The sequence below is a fragment of the Eumetopias jubatus genome, unplaced genomic scaffold (assembly GCF_037043125.1).
Source record: "Eumetopias jubatus isolate StellerSeaLion01/CBP00866 unplaced genomic scaffold, mEumJub1_p1.0 scaffold_3, whole genome shotgun sequence".
Lineage (NCBI taxonomy): Eukaryota > Metazoa > Chordata > Mammalia > Carnivora > Otariidae > Eumetopias > Eumetopias jubatus.
The window spans coordinates 193,685,853-193,704,595 of record NW_028274809.1 but is presented as its reverse complement, the minus strand read 5'-3'; the positions used below and the strand labels follow the sequence as shown (position 1 = coordinate 193,704,595).

General features: G+C 58.5%; 1 protein-coding gene and 1 long non-coding RNA gene across 14 annotated transcripts in view; one reads left to right on the top strand and one right to left on the bottom strand.

The window, feature by feature from the left end:
- Positions 1–18,743, bottom strand: part of MCF2L (MCF.2 cell line derived transforming sequence like) — a 134,910-nt gene that overhangs the window by 67,978 nt on the left and 48,189 nt on the right. The gene's annotated exons all lie outside the window — the stretch shown is intronic.
- LOC114196617 (uncharacterized) lies at positions 9,315–14,195 on the top strand. The gene is made up of 3 exons (XR_003606754.2): positions 9,315–9,549; positions 10,203–10,267; positions 13,707–14,195. It is a non-coding gene; the product is annotated as an uncharacterized LOC114196617 (long non-coding RNA).

Below are 18,743 nucleotides of genomic sequence, written 5' to 3'. Positions count from 1 at the left end.
GCTCTGGTAGCCCATCAGCGTGGTGAACACTGTCAGTGCAGACCCAGCCTCCCGGTCAGGCACCGGGTACCCCGACCCCACCACCCTGACCCGCTCTCCGCTCCCCTTCCTCTTCCACATTGGTTTCGTACTTTTCTCTGCACGTTTGTTGAGGCCCAGGGGGGAGGAGGCCAGTGAGACCCTGGTGACCTGGCTGGCAGGCCACACACCGCCCCCCCGCCGCAGGTCCCTGAGCAGACGCATGGCCCCTGGCGCCCCCCCGCCCAGTCTCCATGAACTAAACAGGAAGGCTCTGTGTGCCTGATTGGAAAAACACAAAAGCTGCAGGAACCACCACCTCCATGATGAGCTGCCTCCTCTAGGCAGGGCCTGTGACCCATCGCTTCCCCTCCGGAGGGCATAAGCTGCAACCTGGTGTGACCAGCCAGGAGTCCTGTTCTCCTCCAGGATCAACAACTTCATGTCACACACCTAATGAATCTGGGCGAGCGCCGGGGTTAGGTACACACAGCAGGGAGCAAACACAGCTGGAGCCTTAGGTTAATTAAAATGCCACCGTAGGTGTGGACGTGGCAGGGAGAGGCTGATTCCCTTCATGGGATGCCCGTGGGTCCGGGAGTGAGCCAGCCTCGCCCTGGGGAGCTGGGGGTGGCAGGTAGCAGGTGTCCAGGAGTCAGATGTCAGCTCAGGGCTCCTCCTGCCTGGGAATGGCAGCAGAGCCCTCCCCCCGCCCTGGCAGGAGGGCACAAGCCACATTTGGTGTGCAGATTCAGGAAGGTGCAGAGAAGTGACCCATGCTTCTCTGGGCTGGACCACGGTGGCCTGGGTCTCAGGACCCCCCCGATGGGAATTCTGGATTCTAAACCCAACCACCTAGTTGCGTGTCAGTTTCCTCGCTGGAGAGGTTTGGGAGGAGGGGACTTCAGGCGGCACACAGAAGCCAGGCTGGTGTCAGGTGTATCTGAAGGTCTGAGCTGGAGTTTCGTGGGGGTGGTGGGAGAGGGCGTTGCCGCCGAGAGGCAGGCAGGGCCTCGCCCACACCAGCCAGGAAACGGCGGGTTGCTGCAGCTGGGTGTTGGCGCCCAGCAGAGCCTCGGAACGGGCGCCAAGGGGCCTGTGTCCACAGGCCCTCAGATGTGCACCTGAAGAAGCGGTCCACGGATGCGGGAGAGCAGGTGGAGGGGCCGATATGGCCTCAGGGGGACCCCTTAGGAGGGACGCCATGCACCCACTCAAAGCTGTTCCCAAGATAAGTTCCATCTCATGGGAAAGGCAGGACAACCGTGCCCCATGGGCTCACGGCTCAGCCGGACACGTAAGACAGGCAGAAGGAGCTCAAGGCCATCAGTGATGCCCCAGGGGTTCCTTGTACAGCAGGTACTTCAGAAAAGCTCATTTAAAAAAAAAAAAAAAAACTGTCCTTTACCTTTGTGCCCAGAGACCCTGTGGAGCCCGGGGACCCGGAGAGCCCAGTGACCAGGCTGTAAGGGAGGACGGAGGGGGGACCCTCGGCCTCGGGAGTTTCTGTGGGAAGAGGACCAGTGCAGGGGTCCAGGTGTGCAGACAGGACAGAAGCCTGCGCCCTGTGGCTGGGCCTGGGGGTGCCCCCGAGGGACTGAGAAATGTGCCATCGTGCCCATCTTATGGACGGGAAGACTGAGCCCCTTTCCTCAACAGTGAGGAGGGGGCCCACTGGGGATGGGAACCCAGCCAGCAGGCCCCAGATACCACCCAGGCACACTGGGCCTGTGTCGGCTGGTCCCAGACAGCGTAGGCTGTCTGTAGGGTGAGGAGGCCCTGCAGAGGACCCCAGAGAACACACACCGCCCTTCTCAGTGCTGCCTTCATCCTGAGATGACACCCACGCTCCGTCCCTCCTCCCGGCAGTCTCTCCAGCGGCACCCACCCTCCGCTGCTACTGCCGTGGCTCAGAGCCCCGTGGCTGTGGCCCACACTATCCCCAGGTCCCACCCTGGTCTCTCCATAGGCCACCTGCTTCCACATGCACATCTCTGCCTGAATCCCCCGTGTCTCCGGTGAGAGGTCGAGATCCTGGACCGAATCCCCACCTGCCTCTGCGGCCACTGCCAGGGCCACCCCGAGCCCCGTCTGTGCCTCGAAGCTCCTGTGTTCATATTAACATGTGTGCTCCTTTATGTGATGTCCTGAGCCCTGGTCATTACGGGACCTGAGCTCGAGCACGACACTCGGCGTGTGCTGGTGTAGACAAAGCAAGGCCGGATTGTGAGCGTTTTAGGATTTGCGCTGTGCCTAAGCGCTTGGCGGACCTGTAGTCTGAGATGCACACCAGTTGTCGACAGAAAGCATTTCCTTTTATCTTGCTCAGAGCTCAAATACAACGTCAAAGTCAGTGCTCTTAACACCAGAGCATAAGAGAACTTTTTGGTGTTTTCCATGCTGTGCTGATACAATGTTTCAATGTTGTGTTGATACAGTAAAAAGGAACTGATGATGAACAGACTGGCTGAAACGGGCGCCTGGGTGGCTCAGTCGTTAAGCGTGTGCCTTCGGCTCAGGTCATGATCCCAGAGTCCCGGGATTGAGTCCCGCATCGGGCTCCCTGCTCAGTGGGGAGCCTGCTTCTCCCTCTCCCTCTGCCCCTGCTCCTGTACTCTCTCTCTCACTTAGTCTCTCAAATAAAATCTTAAAAATACAAAAACAAAACAGAGTGGCTGAGGGCAGGGGTGAATTAAATAAGTGCCACGAGCCCCTGCAAAAACACACAGCAGAACGTTCTGTGTCAGTTTCATAAAGAAGACCTGGCTGAGAAGGCATCTTATGCCCCATTCGGCCGGCTCCTGTAATAAGTCCTGTGCATTCCCAAAAATCTGCCCTCAAGAAGCGAGGACTAGACATTATCAGAGGGACGGCCTTGCAGCAACAGCTCGGGTTATTGTTAAGAGCACACTGGTTTCTAGTAATGAAAGTAATACTTTCCTTGTTTTAAATATGACGAGATTACTGAAGAGTATAGAAAATAAAAACACCTAACAAATTGTGCTCATGGTCATGGCCTGAAGTCCCAAACGTTGGCCAAGCGCTGCCCAGGGGGTTTGTGGCTGGGACCAGAAGAAGCAGACCCCTCTTGTGGGTGTCCTGGCTGGAGTGTGGGTGCCCCGATGACCACCTGCTGCCCCTCTGCTCCCACGGCCCCCACACAGCTGAAAGGCTGGGCAGAAAAAGCAAAAGCCTCATGAACTTTTTAAATGCAAATTTCAATTGCATTTTAAGCTGTCCATTTAGGATGCCTTTTTCATCCAGTCTGTACACAACTATCTGATAGATTTCTGGAATGCTTAACAACTTCTGGTCACATTTCCAACATATTAATGAAATTGTGCTAAGAAAAATCTGCTTTTATTTCTCCACGGAATGGATAATGCAACTGGAAAATGTGCTTGAAAGGTGTCCATATCATTCAGGAAAATGCCCAAGATCAGGGAATAAGATTAGCCCCCACGTGGAGCATGAGGAGCCGAAAAGGAAGGCCACTGGCCAGCTCTTGGGCACTCGCTCAAGCCCTGTGCCGATGCCCGGTTCACTGTCAAGTTAGCTCAGCCCGTGCCTCCTGGAGCAAACACGCCTTCAGCTCCCCTCCCTGCGGCCGCCAGGTGTGAGCAGCCAGCAGGTGCAGTGGGCCCAGGGGCAGACCTTGTGGACCGCCCCGTGGCCGCCAGGGGCCACTTCTCCGAGGGCAAGGAGCGGGTTTCCGGGAGTCCCATTTCAGCTCAGGAATCTCATCCCACGGACTTCTCAATACCCTTGCATGTTCTCTTGGCTCTGGATTATGATCCCAGTCTTCACAGAGACCATGTAGGCTGATGATTACTGCTCTGCCTGCAGCACCAAGCCTGGGCCCGGCCCACAGCCGACACTCCCTGTCTGCCACTAACAGATGAAGAGCAGCCCTTCTCAGGCCTTAGATGTCTTGTGAATTCATTTGTTCTTAGCTTAATACAGAAACCCGTTTATTTTCCTGAAAACTTGCTCCTATACAGAAGTCCCAGAGAGTCCTCGGAGCACCTCTTTCAAGCAATCTTGGAAAATAAAGGTTTCTTCGCATGAGTAAATACTTCACAGGCATCTTGGACGGTGCTGCAGATGGGCGGCATCGATGCCTTCCACCTCGACTGGCCTGGCTCCACACGCAGGACAATCGTCTGCTGGTTTTTCTCAGCACGCTCTTTACTCTGTGTCTGAAAAACCTGCCTTCTCTAGAGACATGGGAAAAACCTGCCTCCAGTGTCCAGACACTGCAGGATTTAGGGCAATGACTGCACGACAGGATTTACACTTGTGTTGCCGACACAGTTTCTGAACCCTCTGGGTCTTCCCACACAGGACGGTGACAAAGAGGAGCTTCGTCCCCCATGCAGCCGCCGGGACGCACGAGGCTGACTACAGATCCCACCAACGGGGCTGACTGATGCGCCACAAGAAAACGTCACCGACTGAGCCCTTGCATCTTGCACAGAGCCTACGAGTTAAGAAAGGCCCCAGACGCTGAGCTTGATCTCCTGCTCGATGCAGAAAGTCCTCTGCGGGGTCTTCAGGACCGGCGGCCCATCCGCGTGCTACCGCACACGTGCACATGCACAGCCACGCAGGAAGGGCTCACGCACACCTGTTGGAGGCGCTAACTTGACTTTTCTGCCGCCCTATTAGGGAAAACGGGAAAGCAGCAGAGCATAAGTGCCCAGCGCCCCAGCAGAAGCATCCACACCAGCACCAGCACCTCCGTGACTGGGGCTCGGCTACTATTGGGGCACAAACTCCACTCAGCGTCATGACAATGGTGACGAGGCTCGCTGGGGAATCTTGTCCCAGCTTGACAGACGCCACCCTCTCTAGCACACTCGTGCATCTGTGGCCTCAGGGCGACCGCATCCCTGGAAAGGTCCGGCTCCCACAGGCTCCCACCTCACAGCACCTTCGGCTGACCCTCAGGCCAGGCCCCGGCTCCCACCCGCTGCGCAGACGGCCCTCGGCTGCGGCCCCAGGCCCTGCTGCCGGGTCAGAGCGCGGGGCTGCCTGGTCCTGGGGCTCCAGAAGGGCGACTCCTGTCCCGCCACTCTCACTCCACTCCAATTTCTGGGCAAGAGCTCTGAGCCACCTGCTGCGGCCTCTGAGCCATGAGGCTGCCGCGCTCCGTCTCAGGAGACGCACGGGGGAGGGGGCAGGAGCGGCATGTGGACACCAAGGGAAAAATGAAAGAGGAAAAGGACTGAGAATAAAACAAAATTCTGCTGCAGGTGGGCTGGGGGGCCCTGGCAGGCTGCAGCGTCCACCTCGCGGCACAGAAGGGACACCAGCTGTTTGGACAGAGGAACTTCCAGGAAGTGTGGCGGGGCAGTGGGGAGAGGCAGTCTCCAGAGACTCCTGCCCACCTGGACCAGAAGCACCGGAGACGCTGCCCACGCCCCGCTCCGGCTGTGAGCGCCCCTCCAGGGGCAGCCCCATGCTGTCGCCCTCATCTGGGGAAGAGACCCAAGCACACGATGTCCGGACCCTGAGCATCTGCTCATCATACTGCAGGCCCGGCGGCTCCAGGGGCGGTCCTGCCCCACGTGATTGTCTGGGGCTAGGAGCGCCGTGTCCACGGGTCCCGAGCTGAGCCACACGGAAGGCCCGCACAGTCCTGTGACTTACTTTCCTGGCACAACACAAATGGAGACACTGGCCGTGAGGGGGCGGCTCCCATTCTCGGGGCCCCCGTCCCTGGGGGATGTGGCTGGGGCCATGCAGGGCTGCTCTGGACACTGGGTGGGAAGCAAGGGACACCTCTGTCCCCTGTGCTGAAGGCTGTTTTGTCTACCGTGGGCTTGGCCCACTCAGTGACTTCGGCCCTTAACCCCCAAGGATGCAGCCACCCTCACTCAGCCTCAATTTCCCTGTGGGCAGAAGTGTGTGATCATTGCACAAACGGATCTACAGAGTCCAGGCTTCTGCCCCCACTCCACTCGGAGGCCAAGCCTCTCTCTGAGTTGAGCCACGCTGGCCCTCCTGGGGGGCTCTTGGGGGCCCCGCTGGGCCCACCACGTTTCTGCGCCCTCCAGCTTGGTGTCTGTCACCACTGACAGAAACAAGAGCCACGGGGCTGACTGTGGGCCCCGCAGCAAACCCAAGGGCTGGGTCGCGTCACCTGCCTGGGTCCACGCCCCCGACAGCACCCCGGACAAGCATCGTTTCTGACACCTATGACCCGGCCCTCCCTGTCCGGGGGTTCAAACGAGACAACAAAGCACAGCTTTAACTCACAGGTGATGAGAAGGCGGCCCCCGGACCCAGTCCTCACGGGGCTGTGCCTGACCACAGAGACCTCAGACGCGTCTCGTCACAGACCGGACCGCAGTTGGCCAGGAAAGAAGCCGCATCCCTCACCACATTGCAGCAGATTTCAGGAATTTCAGGGGTGAATGGAGGAGTCTGTCCATGGACGGGAGACCTGCTCAGCCCCCGTGCACGGCTGGGGGCCCCAGGGGATTCGCTGGGCTCTGTGGCTCCCCGGGAACCACAGAAGCACCTCTGTGTCACCAATCCACACTTGACCTACAGTGCTGCCGACCACCCAGTAAGTCACCCACGTATCACTCAGTCAGGGGATCACCAATACCAAGTAGCTGGTGGCTTCTGTTCTCTTGGCACTTTATGCATGGACCTTTGCCCACAGAGTGTGGACGAGGTCGGCTTAGCTCCGACGGGCTTGGTGCTGGCCAAACTCCCTGCTGTCCAGGTCGGCCCGCCATGGAGCCGACCCTCACTAGCCACAGGGATGTCCCGGCTTTAGGGAGCCAATGGTGGGACTCAGAGTCATCGAACAATGACTTTGGATGCAGGCTCGTCTACCTGCCACACCAATTCCCCAGGCTGCTCCTCACTCCGAGGGGTGCCGCTCACTGGTGACTCACAGGGACGTCCTCCCTTCTGCAGGGCAGATGCGTAAGAACCCTCTCCAGGAGGCACGGCCACCGTGCCGGGAGCCCTGCAAGTGATCCACAGGATGGCAGCTCCTGGGACCCGGACACTCACCCTCAGAGACAGACAGCATCCAGGAGCACCACTCAGAATAGACATAGTAGCTTTTCATCTCTGCCACAGAGATCTGGGCTGCGTGTCTGTCCCCCATGGCCCAGGAGCACCAGGGAGACGCTCTCCCTGTGCCCGGTCCTGCTGCCCTCCGTGCTTACCCGCAAGCCTCTCCCACTGAACTTTGCTCCCTAAATCTGCGTGAGGGACCAGCTGACTTTTACTTCCGTTTCACCTCCGAGCTGAGACAAAGCACTGCAAGGAGGTTACCCTCCCGCAGACCAACATCTGCCCACCCCACCCACGTGTGTACATATGTATCCTGGCCGGCCGGCAGGCTCGGGGCGCCGGAGGAGAAAGGAATGTCCGGGCCCGTTTGGCCTTGGTTCGGAGAGGGGACACCTCTGCTGGAGGGACTCCCGTGCTGCTGTGAAGGTGACAGGATCGTCAGACGCGGGCCGGTCCCACGCTGCCTGCAGAGACTTCCAGCATGCATGCTGGAAGCCTCAAATCCAACGATATGTCCAAAGCAACTCCTCATCCCTCCTGCTTGCATCTGATAAGGTCCGATGCTCCCGACACAGGTGACTATGTTTGGGAACAAACAGAGGCGGAGGCCGTATTTGCCGAGGAGGGTGAGCGAGCAGGGACATGGGCACCTGTTCCAAGGCCCCTCCTATGCTGTCCAGCTTTCTCGGTCTGTGGGTCTCTAACACGTCTGCAGTGTGAAGTGTGAGCCCCACCTGGAGACGCTCTCTCGGAGTCCAGCCAAGGCTTGAGCTGGCTCTTGCCACCATCACTGCTGGCCCTGCCCTGCCCACCACACGGTCTGGGCTCCATGGGGACGGGGGAAGGATACCCCCAGTCCCTGCTCAGGGACCCAGACAGTGGACTGAGTCCAACGCCCCAGCCAGCAGGTGCCCGGCGGGGTTCCCCACTACACACTGCAGTCCAAGCCGCCTAGACAGTGGGTGCCCAGCACCAAGACCCCACAAAGACCCAGACGCCTCAGCCCCAGACCCATCCCCAGGCCTGAGCCAAGCTGTCCCCAAGCAGGCCGGGGGCAGATGGGGAATCTTGGCGGGAGGTCAGAAGCAGTGACTTCAACCAAGTTGCCTGATGTTTAAAATGATGAAGACAATGATAATCACCAGATTTCTCCAGAGCATGGAACCTCTCCTTACCAACAAGTGCAAGCCTGTAAACAAGACTCTCTGAATAAACACACTTTAGATAAAGCAGCACACTCTCCTTGCTTCTGCAGGTCTCAGTAGACCTCGCCCAAGTCTGACCTCTGGAAAGTCAGAGAGAAAACCACCCTCCGCTTCCGGAAGCTCCTGAGAAGCTGAAAGTCAGGCTCGCAAATCTGGCTTTTCTGAAAGCCGTTATGGGCGAGACCTGGTGGATCCAGTGGCCGAGTGTCAATGCGCACTGAGCCCCACGCTCGTGGTCCCATAGAGCGCCCTGGCCTGTGGCTGTGGCCTCCGCCTCCCACGCCTCCGGGGAACACGGCCCCACAGCCTGTGACTGGGCTGCTAGTCACACGGTCCCGAGAGAGCCGGTCTGAGTCACGGTCAGACCCCGACTCCACCACTCAGCCCTCCGGGAACAGCAGGGAGGGACACACCACTGTCCTGGCCGACTCTGGAAAGGGCCTCATTGCAATTTGCTGTTACGTTTTCAACATTTCTAGGTGCACTGATTTTCTAAAAGAAAGGAAACCCTGCAAAGATGTCACCGCTGAGTCTGTACAGCTGAACTACTGGTTTCCTCAAGAATTCCTTCCAGAAGAATTTTTTTTTTTTTGCATGTAATCTTGTGGTCATTTTTTTTTCCCTTTTTGCATTAGCTACCAGGAAGCTCAAAGGGAAATTCTGTGATCACTTGCAGTGATCAATTCACCCAGGTGGGTCAAATGTATTTATTTGCATCTTTTAAATAATTCTGGTCCTGTTTAAAATTCTTCATGCCAACCCGAAACATGCTTCCATAAAGAGAATTTTTCAATTCTAAGGAAAACAACCTGTTCTCGGCTTATTGAAACTCAGTTGGAAAGGATCCAGTGCAGAGGGGCACAGAGTGGACGCCCCCCAGGTGCTTAGATGCCACTGTAGGTAGTGTTCTGTGTCTGGACTGTGGCAGCTCCCATGGGACAGTGCGGAGGCAACAGCGCAGAGCTCACCCTAACCACCGCCTGATCGACATCACATGTTTCCGGCGATCAGAGAAAACTGGGATCTCGTGATGACGCGCTGCCCCCGCGTCCTCCACTGCACCAGAAGGCTGGCCGGAGCTGATCTCCCGGCCTGACGATGCTTCTTTCAGGGCTCGAACCACGGAAAACAGCTGGGCTGACTTGTGAGGTCTGTCCACAGGGACGCAGAGGCCAGCCCGACCCAGACACTCGTATACAGATGGGTTTTGAAGAAGGAACTGGAACAAACTTGCAGGCAGGAAGCCAAGGCAAGACTGCTTCTCTGGGAGCAAGAAGTTACCCAGCAGGTACCCAGGGGCATGATGGCCACACCCACAGGTCAAGAAGACTTAGCCGGGAGATGCCAGGCTGGAGATGCCAGGGAGGCCGGGCTGGATGGCGAGGGAGGCTGGGGGCAGGTCGGTGAGGGAGGCTGAGAGGGCCGCATAGAGCCTTGCTGACCCAGGGCCTCACACGGCACTTCGCACCTAACTGCCCGCCGTCCACGTTGGTCTTGAATACCAGCACACACAGCCTCAAAGGCTTCTCATGAGCACTAAGGAGTAAAGGAGGAGCCTGTGGGGTCAGCAGCCCCCCTTCCCTCTGAGAGGACACCCCTGGGATGCTAACCCCCCTGTCCAGGCTACATGGCTGATGTGTGGGGACAGGCTCAGGCCTAAAGTCACCCTCCCCCACGCAGCCTCCAGGTGTCAGGATGATAATCCCGTCCTTCAGAGCGGGGGGTCCTCAGGGCCACCCTCCCGGAGACAGAGCACAGATCCCCCCAAGGCCAGAACAGGTCTGGTCAGACAAGTCGGGGAGCCCCCACGTGTGTCCACTGACCTCCAGATAGAGGGCGTGTGGGGAGGCCGGGAAGGGCACAGACCCAGCGTCCATGCCCTCGGTGGGCGTGGGGCAGGGGTCCACACGGCCCGTTGTGACGGCTCCACTCACTCTACAGAGTTGGCGGAATCCACGAGAGGGCTGAGGCTGTTCTTTTAACCCTGAACACGTGCACAGATGCAGGTGAGCGCGGGACGACCGCATGGATGCAGAAGCAGTCGGGCTTTCAGGGCGTGGGCTCCGTCCTTGCCCCAGAGGGAAACTGAGGGAGGCGGTCTGCCCACGACGAGTCTACTTCCCCCCAACCAGGGGCCGTCAGCCACACCAGACCCCCGTGCTCGGCCTCGACGCAGATGCATATACCCCTCCCTCCCTCTGGGGACGCTATGCGGCCAGCTCCAGGCTCCACCTCCCTAACAGGGGGAGATGTTGGGCTCGCTTTGTTACTTCTGATGTCTTTCACCTTACAGACATCAAGGGCATCTGACCAAAGGGGTGCCCGCGGTCACAGAGTCCGCTGCTGCCCCAAGGTCAACAGCAAGCCTCAGCTCTCCAGGCCCCTGAGGAGGGAGGGCATCTCCCAGGAGAAAGGGCAGAAACAAGGGACTCCAGTTGGAGCCATTAGCAGCCCCGGCTCCATAGGAAGTCAGTTCGTGAAGACATGACTTTGACCCATGAGAATCCCCACTCCTTTTTCAGGGAGGCGCTAGCTCGGGAGCAGCCTGTGGTCCTGGCAGGGGACCGCGGCCCGCGTCCAGCGGCAGGGCAGGGGGGCCAGGAGGCTGTCCAGGGCCAGACGCTGGGGCAGGATGCCAGAGGGCCCCCGGGCAGCAAGGACACCACGCACCAGCCCCCGTCACGCATGTCTGTCCGCGTCTGCCCACCCACCGAAGGGACCCCTGGCGCCCAGTCCTGCGCCCCAGACAGCACCAGCCCGTCCCGCCTCACCTGGCTGTGGGCGCCTGGAGGCCCCCCAGCACCGCCGGGGCCGGAGCCGGAGCCGACGCTGGAGTCCCCTGAGAGCCCCCCGAGATGCTCCCCTCGTGGTCATCCTGCCGTCCTCCAGGGACGCGCTCGGCAGCAGAAGCTTTGAATCTGCAGACAGGCTCATGCAAGGGCCGAATGTGGCCTGGTGTCAGGGCCACACGGTTCCCACCTCCCTGCAGCCCTCCACCGGGACAGTGGAAAACAGGCGGGTGCTGGCGGCGAGGGGGAGGGCGCCCCACCCGGCGCTGCACGCTGAGCTGGGCACACGACCTCCAGTGACCTTGGTTTACCAAGTCCTGAGGAAGAACAACAGAGCGTCCAACCAGCTCGCAGAGTGCCTGGCCTCCACCTCCAGGCCTCAAGCTGCAGTGACCGTGGGCTTGGACAGTCCGCCGGGGAGCCCAGAACCACCTGCCCACGAGGGACCGCCCACAGAGGCTGCCGCCGGCCCCCGCCTGTCTCCACGCCCGGCAGGACGCAGGACGCGCAGCGATCTACTTGCAGGTCTTGGGTGTTTCCTTCCTGGGAAAGGGGCTTGTGCAGGCTGGGGCTCCCAGTGTCAGGGACCTGCTCCAACTGCCCGAGCCAAAAACACCTTCCAAGCTCAGGAAGTCTCAAGTTCAAACAAACAAGTACAAGGCGGGAGGAAGGGAGGAGAACCAGCCCCAGGCCTTCTTGAAATAAACGGGTAAACTCCGTCGGTGACCCCTGCATGCGGTCCAGCTCGGGAGAAAGGAAATGATAGCACTGCTTTGCTTGGCTAGTGACACTTCCCAGCGGTGCCTGACGTGCCCCTGGCCCACTGGCTCCAGACCCTGGTGCCCACCGCGTCCGAGTGGGTGAGCACCCAGCACTGCCCGGACCGTCCCAGCGCGTCCTGCTGCATCAGCTCCCATCCTCACCCCTCCCGTGCTGGGCAGCTCATTCGGTGCTGCACGAGGCTCTGAGGGCCTGAGTGCACGTATCCTATGTTCAAGGTCACGGGGTAGAAACTGATGGAGGGTCAGCACTACCGTCTGGCTGAAGGGCCATGCTCGGCCCCACGCACCACGGGCACCCCTTCCTCCGCCAACACGACTAGAGCCGGCCAAGCTGGTTCACCGCCACATAATGCGTTTGTTTCATTTTGGTGCCTTGGTGCCCACCCTCCTCCCATGAGCGTTCACAGGCTGGGGGACCCTTCCTGCTGGAGCTGGAGGCTGTGGGGCTGAGAGGACCGTGTCCGGCCCAGCCTGGAGGAGACAGCAGCCCCGGTGTCCACGTTCAGCTTCCCTTGGTTAGAAGCAGACTCACACCTCTGAGCAGGAAAGGTGCCGAGAGCGCGAGGCAGGTACTAGCTCCACTGGCCTCCACCCGCCTGCCTCCACTCCACCTGCACCCCCGTCTGGGCTGTCGGCTGTCCTGCACCAGCCTCCGAGTCCCCGGGGATGCCCCAGGTGAGGCTGGCTCCAGGTGCCACATCCATGAGAAGCAACAAGGAACAAACCACGCTGGGGGGCCGTCCCCCAGAAGCAAGGGAAAACCATGACCGGGCCTCAACGCTGTCCATCCCGGCCCCTCCGCGCTGGCTTCCAAGCAGAGACCGTCCCGGCGCACACTCGGGAGGAAACAGATGCGCGTTTGATGTGACGGGTCCAGGACGCGAGCCCTCTTCCTGTGAGCAGGGCCCGGAGCCCTCAGCTCTGAGCGGCCCACGGCGGCTCAGGGGGGACGTGTGGAAACACAGCTGCTCCGTGTCCACGGGAGCTGCCCTCCACTAGCGGTGTGGAACTGCAATGAGCCACCTGTCACGCACCGAAGCTCCCCCCGCGCCTACCCTCTCCACGTCAGTGTGACGGTGCATGGCCCGTGGCTCAGCCTGCAGCATGTGGCGCCGCTGACCCAGGGTCTCCGACTTCTCCAAATATGTCTTAAAGATGTTACTAATGAAAACCTTTTCCAAAAATCAGTTCTGAGACACAAACCGGCTCACAGTCTATTGGTCTCTCTGTCTTATAGGTTCACAGCCTTCAGGTTTGGGAAATGTCTTGAAACCACGGATTTCCCCAGCCTTCAGTGGGCATTTCCCTCCCTAAACTCTCCAGTTCTGAAACACAGACCACCCAAGTTCTCGGTCGCCGGTCCTGGCCACCCAGGTGTGCTGAGCGCAGCCGGGGGAGGCTAGAGGCATCGGCAGGCCATTTGAGAACTAGACTGACCCTCTGGGGACCCCAAGAGTCTATTTTACTCAACATGACCTTCAGCTACTGTCAAGAAATTCCTATCGATAACTGGCATGGTTTTTGGCAGTAAAGAGCCTTAAATTAATCATCACGTCAGGGGAGCAGAGAGTTATGTAGTGCAGATCTTAAATGAGCTGCTGGGTGTATGGAAATTCTTGCCCTTGGAGGCAGATGCCTGGCTCACGGCTGCGTGAGGCTACAGCCAGGCTTCAGGACTCAGGTACAACAGGTTCTTCTTTCTTTTTCTTTTTAAGACACAGAGGATGGGAAACAGCCCACGTGTGCCCACTTGGGGCAGGGGATTTCCACCAGGCCAGCCCACGCAGGGGCAGCCTGGCTGCACGAGCTGGGGCCACCAAGCGTACCTCCCTCTCCTTGCCCTGCCTTCTCCTCACTGCCTGTGTCCTTCCCAGGTTTTTCCCTTGACCTGGCACCTGGCGCCCCGGCCTGGCACGCACAGACGGTTCCTTCTCCTTGCTACAGACGCTCTCCCCGCGGTCAGGCCAGCACTGAGGCCCACGGGCACCCCCACACCCAGCAAGCCCTCCTCCTGCTCAGCGCCGGGTCCCAGCCCTGCCGGCCGACACCGCTCCAGCTGCCCCTGGCAGCCGCACCGGACGGCAATTCCCAGCAGAGCCCTGCTGCTGGCCACCACTCATTGTTCCCTGTTTAACGGGGGCTTTCTGTCCCTTCCGCTGACAAAGACAGGAAGCTCTGGGAGCTGGGCAATCAAGATAACCCGTGAAACATGCTACAGCTCTGACCCGCGGAGGCCGCTGCGGCCCAGGAGGGAACACGTCGCCGGACAGAGTCGAACTGCTCACTCTCGAAAAAGAGCTTTGTGAATGCTTAACTTTTTTAAAATAAAGGATACATCACCGCTGACCAATCATGACAAAATCTAGAAACTGTGCCCAAGTCAGACGAATTTAGAACCCAACTAACACCCAACAGGGGACAGGGTGGTAAGTGGTGTTTGTGGTAACAAAAACAACGTTTTCCCTGACCTGGCAATACCGCGCAGCACGTGAGATGTGGGCCTGTACTTTCCATGTGAAATTCTGACATTTATCAGATTAAGCGGGGGTCTGTGCCTGGAGATTGTTTCCAGAGAAGCTCCGGATCTGGGGAAGACCTCGGGGTCTTGTTCTGAGAGGGCGGGAGTGCCGCATCTTCCTGGCGTGGCCAGCACGGGGCGGATGCTCCCTATGCGTGTGGCCGGCGAGGGCGCGAATGAGGGATCCTCCCACACCATGGACTGGGTTTCAGAAAAGAAAACAGGACAAATTTTAGCCCTCTGAGGATTGATGGGGGCAAAAAATCATACAACTGATAAAACATGGAGACTTAATATCTGTTCAACAACTTTCTATATTTTGTTACCACTTAAACATCAAATGACATGTTCTCCCTCCTTAACGATTCAGACATCAAAACACTTAAAAACTGTCTTTAAAGATAGAGCAGTGTTACAAAGGTGAAGTCATACGCGGGGCATCGGTTCACCTTTAGTTCACCTAAAATCTTGCTAAAAATGTCACCAATGGGACTTAACACTAGTCCTTCCTTCTGCAAAGATAAGAAATTGTTTTTTACTCTTTGGGGACTGGACTCACTTCTTGGACGCTACTAATAATAGAATGGCAAAAACCCAGAACATTTCCTCGAAGCCCAGAGACACAAAAGCCACTTGATCTCTAAAACTGAGAAAGAACAATCTGCTCTATTGTGTTTTCAAATTTACCACTTTAAATTTTTTTGAAATTCTCCTGCCAGGGTTGACCCCCTCTCCGTGTCTCTATCTTTGGGGACTGACAGCAGGATAAAGCTCCTCTGGGGGAGGGAAGGAACTGCCCCTTGGAGGCCCCTCCACGAAGAGTGGGGTGCCACGGCCCAGACCCGGTGGTGTCCCCAGACCAGCACTGCCCTGGAGAGCCCACGCACGCTCAGACGCTCCCCTTTCTTCTCCCTCGCATGGAGCACCCCCCACGCTTCACGCTGGGGGTCGCTAACGGAGTAATATAGTTAAAGCACGCAATACCCCTGGTGCGCGGCTGTGAGCCGTGCCGAGAGCTTCCCCCACAGGCAGCCCCGAGAGCCTGCTCCTCGCGTCAGCCCTGTGCGGCCCCTGTCCTCACGGACCCACCGCACAGACGAGGACAGCCGGGCCCCGCGGGGCTGGCAGAAGGCAAGGGCAGGTTCCCGTCAGTGGCCTCCGCCTCCCCAGCACTCAGGCTGGCTCTCCACAGCGTCCCCAGGGCAGAGAACCCCAGCCGCACTTCATCCAGAGAGAACCATGAGAACATAACTGCATTTCCACTTTAGCACTTGATTAGAATTGAGAATTAATTCAGATTAGATCCCAGAATTTTTATGTGTGTATCAGACAGCTGCACTAGCTTGTTCACATTTGGGAAGAGATAACCAATGTTTCTATCTCCAAAATCAGACGTATGAGATGAAGTTCAAAATACTATTTCTTTTGTTTTTTGTTTGTTTGTTTGTTTTTTTTGACAGGCAGAGACACAGCGAGAGGGAGAACACAAGCAGGGGGAGTGGGAGAGGGAGAAGCAGGCTTCCCGCGGAGCAGGGAACCCGATGTGGGGCTCGATCCCAGGACCCTGGGACCTTGACCTGAGCCGAAGGCAGACGCTTAACGACTGAGCCACCCAGGCGCCCCTCGAAATACTATTTCTAACAGCACAAGTCCATCTGCAAGGATTACCGATAAGCAGGTCCACAGAGACGAGAGTTCTGGTACGGAAGTGGGTCTGGGCAGAAAGGAGGAGCCTCCAGCCATGACCGTGCCCGGACGGGCCGCAGGAAGATGCAGGCAGGTTCACGAAGCACAGCCTCCCGTTCCGGAGCCGACCTGCGGACACTGCATCTGGTTAAGCTGCAAGTCCGGGGGCCCCGAAGGACCGTGAGAGCAGCTCTTCTCCACCAAAAACGTGTTCTTCAGGCATAGAACCCGCCTGACGAGTGGCTGAGGTCTGAAGACCTGTCACTGCCATGCCTTTTGATTGTTACTAGTTAGAACCTCAGAAGTGTCTCTCGGGTCGTGTTCGTTTATGTTGACTAGAGGCTGGAGGGAGTTCTCTTACTCGGCTGGTGCAGATGACCAACACCAAAGGTTCTCCCACCGGGAGTGCCTGCCAGACGAGCTGCTGCGAACGCGAGAATCCCCCACTTGTGTCCCTGGGGGGCCCACCTTCTCCAGCCACAGTGCCTGACCTCAGCACCATGGGGCCCCTGGAGTCTGGAACGTGGCCATTATTCTTAGGGAACCCCTGACACAGCTGTGGTTTGGAGCTGATCCGTGAAGCAGTTAGCAAACCATGTGAAGAGCACGTCATCACGAAGGGCCACACGGGGGCTGCCTGGAACTAGGGGGTAAGGTCCAGAGAGCTGGCGGGTCCAGGAACAGGTCCCAGGACGAGGGAGGACAGCAACACGGTGACGGTCACCTGGAGACGCTGGACACAGGCAGGCCCAGAAGGAGGGCCCACGACCAGGAGCGTGTTGAGTGTCCAGATCTGGTACCCCCGATGCCCACAGGCTCACGGGGAGCCAGCTTCGTGTCCGTTGTCTGCTTCGCCTACACAAAGGGGTAATTAGTGGACAAATGCAGAAGCATGAGTGTGACTGATTCTGCGAATCCAAGGTCACCCTCTTCCAGATGCTCCAAGCATCCTTTGGAATTGCCTCCGGGGTCCCCTCATGCTTTAGTGTGTAGTCAGGGTCTTCCAGACGCCCCCTTCAACTGAAGACCTGTCGTCTTTCCAAACAGCTGACCTTCACTGTTTGTAGCCATGTCCACTGGGCGTGGACACCTCATATACATTTACAAAATATTTTGAGCAGGGGAAGCAGTTTGAAAACTGCTAGATCTGAGCACTGCCAGGGCCGCCGTGGGTCCCCAGCTTGCCCCTCCAAGGCGCTCGCCAACTCCACTCCACGCCCAGGGCTATGCCCTCGGGGAGCTGTTTTTTGAGTCCTTAGGACAAATATTCCCTTTTGGTCGAAATCTGCCTCCTACAATTTCTACTTGTTGACTTACCCAGAGGCCAAGAGGACACCTCCACCCCCGCCCAGCGGCAGGAGGTCTCAAGACTGAAGGGCACGGCTGCGCTCCTGGTGGGTCCTCTGCTTTCCAGCAACAGCCAAAGAGAACACTTCAACATCTATCTTAAAAACGAGAAGACAGTGGAGTCACCCTGAGGCCGGCTCTTCTCCCACTGGCTGGCTGGCTGTGCAGACCACAGCAGGTGCCACGTTAGTGCTGCACAACAACTGCCCCCAATTCAGTGACACGTTTCTGCCCCCTGCTCACAGCTCGGGGCGGGGGGCGGGGCGGGCTCTGCTCCACCTGCCTCATTTTGGTTCCAGGCCGGAGGGGCAGCGGCTACCCTTGGGCATGTTTCCCGGGGGGTCGGCAGCAGCAGGAAGGGGCTGCTCACGACAAGCACATCTGAGCACCAGGTCTGCCGAAGCAAGTCCCACGGCCGAGTGCAAGTCAACGATCACAGACTCAGACTCGTGTCTGCCCCCAGCGGAAGGGGCGGGAGGGGCGGGAGGGAGCGCTCGCTGGAAGGGAATCCACATGATCCCATCACCCCATACTCACTCCCTCCTCTCTTCCTCCCCTCTTTGTCCACCAAGGACCCTGCAGGACACAGAGAAGGGCTTTCTCAAATTCCAGGCACCAGGGTAGGACGTTCCTTTGACCCTCACAGACATGGTTCGCTATGAATGCAGTGTGTCCGTGGAGGCTGGAGATTACTGCGTCCCTCTGTGGACTCTCAATTCATTCCATCATCTCTGCTTTCTTCGAAGGTCAACGTGGCCAATTTATAGTTTCTCCATCGCACATTTTCTTTCCAAAAATCAGGGAAGTAGTCATGGTTCTCCAATCTTTAGGGGTTTCATCTTCCAGCCGCAGGCCCTCAGTTCAGACCGACCTGTGCTTTCTACCCCTTGCGACTTCAGCACACACGGAGACAAGCGGTCAGACAGCGCATCAGTGAGCCATGGCAGACGGCACAGTGGGGACAGCGCCGCGCCCAGGGGTGTGTGGGCAAGGCTCCCAGGAGCAGCCATGAGGCTGGTGCCTGAGGGCGGGCCCCGAATTAGCCGCCGGGAGAGCAGGAGCCCCAGACAGGGGCGGCTCGGGCACACGGGGTCCTTGTTTTCCATCTCATTCTGTCTCCGGAGGCCGCTGAAGGAGCGAGGTGCCCCGCCTCCACCGGCCCACTGACCTGCGCCGCGGCGCACTCCCGCACCCGTGCAGGCATCAGACTCCCCTGGCCGGGGCCGGCCTGAGCACCTGCATTTCCAACAAGTGTCTGGGTGATGCCTGGTGGAGACCACACCTTGAGAACCCCGGGTCAGACGCAGGAAATCAGCAACACCTCCAACGGACAATCCAACAGACCCGATGCCATCCCCGG